Here is an 8454-nt window from a genome sequence, read left to right as displayed (position 1 = left end):
CAAAGCATCATGTTGTAGACCTTAAACATATATAATAAGTTATATTTAAGTCTTACAGCAGGGGACCTGATGAGCTAGTGTGGACAGGCAACCTTGCCTTTCAGAGCCCTCTAGTGTTTTTGGGGCCCCAGGCCAGGCACATCAACCTGCTGTGCATGTCCCAGGTTGTAACACCAATGCTGGTTTCCAGTTGTGCGGCCGAAGGTTGCATTATGTGGCTAGTGGCACTGGCCAGCAGGCTGCTGGACAAGCAACGGCAGTCCCGCAGGCAGAGCCAGAGCACCCCAGCCTCGCATCGCCTGCATCTTGCCGCCCAGCCTGTGGGAGACTATAGCCTCGCAAACTCATGCTGCCATAAGGCCCTTCCTACCTGTGGCCTGGTTGGTTAGCATGTTGATGCAAACTGCCTTTTGCCACAGCTGCAGCCATGGCCTACAGGTAGGACCAGCATCCTGATCCCTGAAGCCAGTTCAGAATGGCCACAGAAGCGCTCTAAACACTAGTGCTTGCGCAGACCCGGAGGACGATGTGGACGGCAAGAAAATAAAATGAAGAGAGGATTTCTGGCTTCAAATTTAAATGCTGACAGATATATGAGGGTGATGCCTGAGCCGGTAGCAAGCCTGGCCCAAGTATTGCTAAGGACAGCACAGGCAGTTGGCATGGGCAGAGGTGAAGGGCAGACTGGCAACAGCACACGGATATGCACACCGCACACAGTGACATAAAGTCCGAGAGGACGTGATTGTGCTCTCCAACCATAAGAAGCCTTCGAATCTGAGAGTGAATGTGCTGACCAAGGTGGCCTTGATGGAAAGAAGCAATGAAGCCCTCATCAAAAGTAGTCCTGAAGGATGAGAAAGGATGATCAAGCAACTGATAGAACAATTAAGATCAGAGGAAGCAAAACTCATCTTGTTGAAAAACTTGCCACAGAGTCAAATGCAGAAGGAAGCCACCGCCCAGAAGCCCATATGCTCCGCTGGGAGCACCGTGACCACCCGTCCTCTGCTTGTGCAGGGCACCCAAAACATTCCTGCTAGCAAGCCGTCACTTCTGACCTCTTCAACTTGAATGCCGGGCAGCATGATCCCGCTTCTGCTGGTCCGGGAAGGGCAGCAGGGACCCTCAATGCTGGTGCTGCAGGTGACCTCACAGGTGGTCATGGCCCCACTCGTCAGGGGATCCCAGCAAATCCACAACATCAAACAACATTCTAGCATGGGACACTGCCCCTCCTCCTGGACCCCAGGGTGTCCATGCCCAGAGTGCCAATTCAGGGATAGAGAGTCATCCAGCAAGGGCTTATCCGTGTCGCCAACGTCCCCAACACCATTCTGCTCATCAACATCCTGCAGCCCTCCTCAGCGTCATTAAAGTGTTCACGACCAACTCCGCTCAGACCAACTCCACCTCCACCAGCGTGGCCTCCATGATCACCTCCACTGAGTCTCCAGGCAGCCAAGAGGTGGCCGCCGAGCTCGAGCTGTGCAAACAGCTAGAGAAGATGCTGCTTGAGATTCCCCCTCCCAAGCCCCTCACCCCAGAGATAAATTTCCTGCCCAGTGCTGCCAAGAAGTTCGTCTACCTAGTTGGCCTGGAGGAAGTGGTGCAGAACCTACTGGAGACGCAAGCAAGCCGGATGTTGGCCGCCCTTGTGCTGTCCCAGGAACCTTCCATGTGCGTGTACTGCAAGATGGCCTTCGCAAGCCGCAAGGGCGGGGCCATCATGGGCGAGAACAGGCGCTCAAGGTGGAGGGCACTAGCTGGCTCAAGGCCACCTTTGTGAAGGCGCTACAGCGGGAGCGTGCGATCAAGCAGCGCCTCCTGCAGCAGGACGCCGCGCCTGCCACCGCGCTGCACCCACACTGAAGCAGCTCATAAAACCCCACTGTACGTTCATGCTCAGCTCAGGAGAGGCTCGCGACTGGAGTAACAGAGCTCTGCTACTGGCCTCCAGCCAGCTGTCCTGGGGCTCAGGCACGATGACCCATGGTGTCCTGTACAGGTTTAGCCAGTCCCCAAACTGCAAAACACGGCCTTGGGCACGGCCCTGGTCAGGAGGACTGGCAGACATTCCAAGAGAGCCTTGAGCGCCGGAAGGGGCAGCACCGCCTCGACCTGGAAGAAGACGTCCCTGAACACCCAGTACCCTTGCGTTTGTCCCCAGAGTTTGGCAGTACCCAAGACGTCCTCGGCCGTGGACCGCCAGCGAGAGTACGTCCTTGATGTGATCCCGCCACGCTCCACCCTCCAGTCAGCCACGTGGGATAGTGCCAGCCAGGACCGGTGGAGGACAGGCTCCCTCCTCACTGTTACCTGGCCCCGGTCTAGAAGGACACACTGTGCCGCCCTCCACTGTGCTGACCCTACAGAGTGAGTGACGGCCGTTCTGCACAAGCGACACCTCGATTCTTGGCTGCAAAGTCTCTTCGCGGCTGGGAGATGCTGCTTCACAGGCGGACGAGGATTACAACTGGGGGACCTTTCCACGGGGCTTTCTTCCTCGATCTCGTTCCCGTTACTTTGCCTAACACCAGCAGTCAAGTGGACCTCCGGGGCTGGTTCTGCCCCAGGCCGCCTTCTTTTGCCCCCAGCAGGGTGAAAGGGAGGCTCACCATGGACACTGTGACAGGTCTGAGCAAGGCTGGTTCCCCGGAGCTCCTGACTCCAGCAAGGCGTTTCCTTTTGTTTTTGTTTTTCCCTGTCTTCGGCCACCAATCTGTGGCTGCGTCTCTTCATGGCAAACTCTAGGTTGAAAGATTTTTGGTTTCTTTAAGCACCTCATGATGATGGAGTTAAAAGTAAACCGAGCAGACCCGGGGTCTCTGTTGTGCACACGTAGTCCCGGCCGCCCCCGTGCGCTGGAGAGTGGGCGGCCGCGGCTACATGAACCTTACGAGTGGCAGAGGCAGGAAGCGCCAGCGCAGCCTCGCTCCTGCCAGAAAGCCTCCCTTGCTGCGCCTTCCTGAGACCCCCCAACCCCCCAGGCTCAACTGAAGAACAAACTGAAATCCAGACCCGGCCAGAGAGTAGGGATCCCAGAAGATGCGCACTGCCCACAACGGAGGGAGGAGAGAATCCGCAGCGACGCCCTGAAGCCTGGCCAGGAAGTCGGAGGGGAGGGTTGCTGTGTGGTTTTTTCTTGTGCGGCTACTGGTGGTGGTTTACTGTATTTTTTTTTTCCTTTTCTTTTCCTATTCATTTTGATGGACACAGTCTTAGGCCACCCTGGCCTGCGTTGCTCTCTGGTGACCTCGAACAGTTGCGTCTGGGCTGGGAGGCGCCGTCCAGGTGTGCGGTGAGCTGCTCCCCCAGACTGAGGATTTCTGTTTGGGTCTAGCTAGCTAGAGCCTTTCCTTAAAGCTGAGGTTGCTGGCAGGGCTCGCTTTCACACTTCCTCCCCCTACCCCACCCCCTTTAGTGTCTACAGAAATGTTTTGTAAAGGATCAGGTCCTCTTTTAGTTTTGGGTTTTTTGTTTGTTTTTTTTTTTTTTTTCTTTCTTTCCCCTCCCACTCTCTAAAAACCAGTTCCACATCGCTTCTCGGCCTTTTGGCCAAGATCATGTGTAGTATCTATTCTTATCAGTTTAATATCTGATACGTCCTGTATCGGAGGACAGTATATTAAATGGATTTTGGGAGCAGGGACATGGAATGTGAGCTTGCTCCGTCCAGTCCACGCATCGGCCTGGTATGGCAGTGTCTCCAGGCACAGGTGCACCCCCTTGGGGACATGAACACTGGTCACGCAAGATCAGAGACGGTGGGGAGAGGGGGGTTGCAGTCCCTCCGCCTGGCGAGGGCTAGACTCGCGGGAAGCTGCTTCGCGTGTGGCCTGATCCTCTTCTGTCCGCCTTGAGAGGGAGGCTGGCGGGGTCCCGCCGAGCGCTGCGTGCCCGCCTAGAACCGAGGGGCCCTTTGACCGGCTGCCATCGCCGTCGTCAGGCTCTCCAGAGCCCTTTTTCCCATCTTTTCTTTCACTTCGGAGGCCCCGTCTGTCCCCGTCTGTCCCCTCTCTGCGTCTTCTACAAATGTTCTCTTAATATTCTTGCGCATACCTGGCTCTTTCCCAAGGACGTGGCTTTCCCTTCCGCTTTCTCAGGGGCTGTCTCTTCTCTGCCACATGCCTCATCCTGTACTACCTGGGTGGGGAGCACGTGTACTTGCTGCTTCTTTCTGCTTCCCATAGCCTTCATAAAAAATAATAAATAAATAAATAAAAACCAGTTCCACGATGAAAGGCAGAAGTCGTTCTGTGTCTACCGCCAACTGGTCCAGCTCCATGCATAGTGAGGGCGTCGGGTGTCCATGCACAGGTGTACGTCCATGTGAGAACTGGGTCCCTCTGTCCCCCAGTGCAGCTCCAGTCCTGTTTTTCTGTTGATGCAGTTAGGGACTTTAATTTAAAATCCTTAATTTGTAGGCCTGCCTTCTTCAAACACAACTGCTACAGCATTCCAATAAAGGCTCACTTAACCCACTTGAAAAAAATAAAAAGTAAAAAAAAAAAAAAAATGTTACAGCAGATTAAAACGGAAATTCAACATACCAAAACTTATGGAGTTCTGCAAAAGTAGTTCAAAGATGATAGTTTGCAGTGATAAACTCTTACATTTTAAAAAAAAAGGAGGCCTTAAAATAATGTCCTAACTTTGCACCTGAAGGAACTAGAAAAAGAAAAAACTAAGCCGAAATTTAGCAGGAAGAAGGAAATAATAAATATTAGAGTAAAAATACAGAGAAGAAAAAAGATCTAAAAGTTTGACAAAACTAAAAATCGGACTTTTGAAAATACATACAATTGACAAACTTTTAGCTAACCAACAAAAAAGAGAGAGGACTCAGTCAAAATTATAAATTAAAAAGAAGACATTACAACTGCTACAACAGAAATACAAAGTACTATGAGATTATTATGAATAACTGTATGCCAACACAGTGCATAACCTAGAATATAATGGATAAATTCCTAGGAGCATGCACCCTACCCAGACTAGGTCATGAAGAAATTTAAAATGTTAACAGATCACTGAGAAAGGAGATTAAGTCATTCATCAAGAAATTTCCAACAAAGAAAAGCCCAAGACCTGATGACTTCACTGCTGAATTCTATGAAACATTTAAAGAATTAATGCCAGTTTTCCTCAAACTCTTCCAAAAAATGGAAGAGGAGAAAACACTTTCTATCTTATTCTATGAGGCCAGCATTACCCTGACATCAAATCCAGACAAGGACACTACACGAAAAGAAAATTACAGCCCAATCGCTGTGATGAAAATAGACAGAAAAACCCTCAAATATCAGCAAACCGAATGGAACTGCACAGTGAAATGTTCACACACCACGGTGAAGTAGGACTTATCCCTGGGATGCAGGAGTGGTTCGACATATGCAAATCAGTAAGAGGCATATACCACATCAACAGAGTGTAGGACTACAATCATATGACCATCTCCGTGGATGCAGGAAAATCATTTGAACATCATCAAAATCATTTGAAATCGTGTGAACGGCCTTTCACAATAAAAACTTTCAACAAAATAAGTATAGAAGAAATGTACCTCAAAATAATAAAGGCCAGATAGGAAAAGTCAAACGCATAGAATCCAAGTGCAGAATGGTAGTTGCCAGGCCCTCAGGTGTGGGGGAAATGGGGAGATGTTGGTTAAAGGCTACAACCTTTCAGTGACAAGATGCGTAAGTTTTGGGGATCTAATGAACAGTATGGTAACAATAGTTAATAAAGTTTTGTTTACTTGAAATTTCATAAGAGTAGGTCGTACATGTTCTCAGCACACACACAAAAATAACTGTGTGCGGTGATGGATGTGCTAACTTCATTGTGGTAATCATTTCATAGTGCATATGTATATCAAATCACCACGTTCCGTACCTTCAATATAGACCATTTTATTTGTCAATTACACCTCAATAAAGCTAGAAAAAATAAAATATAAGAGCTTACACACAAAAAACCAAATGACCTGTTTAAAAAAAAAAGACATAAGAATGTCATGATGACGTTAGGTTAGACAAAAATTAATAAAGCAGGACAGAAAATTTTTTAATTACAGCAGTGTTTCCGTTTTACTTCTGACTGAAATCTATTCCCAATTATTAATTGCTGCCCATTTCCATTTAAATATCTCAGTCACTTATCTTCAGTGGAGATCTAACCCAGAAAAAAAAAATCTAAACCTGCCTTTTAGACAGGGAATCTCTTCTCCATTTACTTCAGTTAACTACAGCACAGAGTAATTTTTAAAATATAAATTAAGATCTTAAATTATTTTAAAACGGAACTAAATTTATAATCAGGATCCGTGCACCGCAGGGACCATGCACGACCCGGCCCCAACGCCCCAGGTGACATGGAGGAGGGGGCCAGGGCTACACACGGCCGCCAACATGTGACCGTAAGGGGCCGGGTAGTGATGCCTGTTTGTCGGGGAAGGGCCCCCAGTTTCATGCTACCGCCGCCCCGACACCCCACCCCCCTTCACTGTGTGCCAGGCAGTGCTGTGCGGGGCTGTCTCTAGGCCTCTGTGCCCACCATCACTGCCGGAGAATGAGTCAGCCACAGAGGATGGCACCTGCGGGCACAGACAAGGAAGTCAGCGACCTCGTGGACGTTAGCGTGATGTTTCTGCTGCCTGTGGCCAGTGGGAAGGGCCTGCCCACCTCCTTGAAGGTGAGCGGTTTGGAGGTTCGGGTCTCCAGGACACACCCAGCTCGGGTTCCTGGGGCACCAGCAACCAGAACAGTTCCCCCTTTGACCCTAGCCCCACCTACAGTGAAGGACCCACTTGGGTGAGTCCCACGACATTCCTGGGACCTGAACTTGGAGGCGACGGCGGTGAGCAGAATGCCTATGCCACTTTCAGGAGAGACGCAGGTGTTGGCAAATTGACTCAGGCTGGCTTCCTGCCGGGCAAGCTGGCCCTCAGCAGCCTCAGGCCACTGTCCCCTTTGGGCATCAAGGGTAACTCCCAGTACCTACCCCGGAAAACCTCAGTGGAGAGCCGCCGACAGCAGCCTGGAATCCGCCAGGGCGGGCGGGCTTCAGGCCATGCTGGGCAAAAGCTGGTCTCCCCTGCCCCTCCCGCCAGGCCCGTAGCTCAGTGAGCTGTGGCAGTGTGTTTGGTCGCTTGCACCAGCACCAGCGCGTGGGCTACCAGCTGCAGGGAGCAGAGGTGAACGGCAGGCTTCGGGTTGTGTCCACCTTCTCCTTGGCCCTCAGGGCCACCTACAGTAGCATCTCCACCAACGGGCCATCAGCGGACCAACAGCCTCATGGGCTCCTGCGGGACCACAGCCTGCGGCTTCACTACTCCCTTGGGAAGGCTCTGGCCTCCACCTACTCCCTGGATGATTCCAACAATAACTTCTCCTCTAGCCCCTTGACCCCCGGGAGCTCCCCAGAGTGCTGGCAGGAACACCGCAGTGGCCCCAAGCAGGAGCTCCCTGTGCCTTAAAGCCCAGCTGCGATGGGGTCCCCACAGCCTGAACAGGATGTTGGACCACCGGGACGAAAGCATCCACGTGGTCCATGGCAGGGCGTGCAATGTGCACCGGCTGCTGTGTGGCCACAGGACGCTGGCTGCGGGCTCTGCAGGCCCCCTGCTGCAGGGCGGGCGGCACGCTGGCCTGGTGGGAGGCGCCCATTCTGAGCAGGGCCTCGCAGGCAGTGTCGGCCGCCTGCCATCGCAGCCTCCCCAGCTAGCCCAGCGCCCTCCCTGAGCGCTCCCGCCTCCTACAATGGACTGGGCGAGGGGTGCCGCGGCGGGTGCCAGCGCAATCAAGCGGGAGGAGAGGGAGGACGAGGAGAACACGTCGGTGGCTGACAGCTCGGAGGAGAAGGAGTCGAAGGCCCCCGGACACGGACGAGCCCAGATGAGGACGACCTTCTGCGCCCAGAGCAGATGGCCGAGTGGGAGAAGGAACGCCGGTTGACCAGTAACCCCCATGAGCCGCTGGGGATCAGAGACAACGAAGAAGCTTTTAAGGAGCTGGGGCGCATGTGCCAGCTGCACCTCAACGGTGAGAAGCCCCAGACCAACCTGCTCCTCCTGCATCAGGCATTGTCGTTCATCCTCAAGCTGGAGCAGCCAGGGCCAGAGAGGAATTGGAACCCCAAAGTGGCCTGCTTGAAGCGGTGAGAAGAGGAGAAAATGTCAGGCGTGGTGAGGCAGCAGGGCAGGGATTTTCTGGTCCTCTAAGGTTTCCCTGCAAATCCGGTTAAACGTGAGGTTGTATCTGAACCCGAGCACAAGGTAGGGAGACAGGACTAGCATAGGCGGTGGAGCCAGATAGAGTTGAATGTGCAGCCTGGTCACTAAGTGGAGATGCAGACACAGGAGGGTGCTGAGCCGCCTGCTGATGCATGGAAGGTACCGGGGTCCTATTATGAGGCTGGGCTGCAGCTGCAAGGGGGACCAAAGTTCAGGCA

At 52.4% G+C, this 8454-nt stretch overlaps 1 non-coding gene and 2 pseudogenes across 1 annotated transcript; all 3 read left to right on the top strand.

Moving 5' to 3' along the window:
* Positions 1 to 212: 212 nt before the first annotated feature.
* On the top strand, positions 213 to 2754 carry LOC134368381 (transcriptional repressor p66-alpha-like; annotated as a pseudogene).
* A 784-nt stretch (positions 2755 to 3538) lies between these two features.
* LOC134368853 (U2 spliceosomal RNA) lies at positions 3539 to 3730 on the top strand. The gene has a single exon (XR_010022543.1). It is a non-coding gene; the product is annotated as a U2 spliceosomal RNA (small nuclear RNA).
* A 2843-nt stretch (positions 3731 to 6573) lies between these two features.
* LOC134368380 (transcription factor E2-alpha-like) lies at positions 6574 to 8224 on the top strand (annotated as a pseudogene).
* Positions 8225 to 8454: the final 230 nt, after the last annotated feature.

Source organism: Cynocephalus volans, chromosome X (assembly GCF_027409185.1).
Source record: "Cynocephalus volans isolate mCynVol1 chromosome X, mCynVol1.pri, whole genome shotgun sequence".
In the NCBI taxonomy this organism is placed as follows: domain Eukaryota; kingdom Metazoa; phylum Chordata; class Mammalia; order Dermoptera; family Cynocephalidae; genus Cynocephalus; species Cynocephalus volans.
The sequence above is the reverse complement of the archived record's forward strand: the minus strand, read 5'-3'. Positions and strand labels throughout refer to the sequence as shown.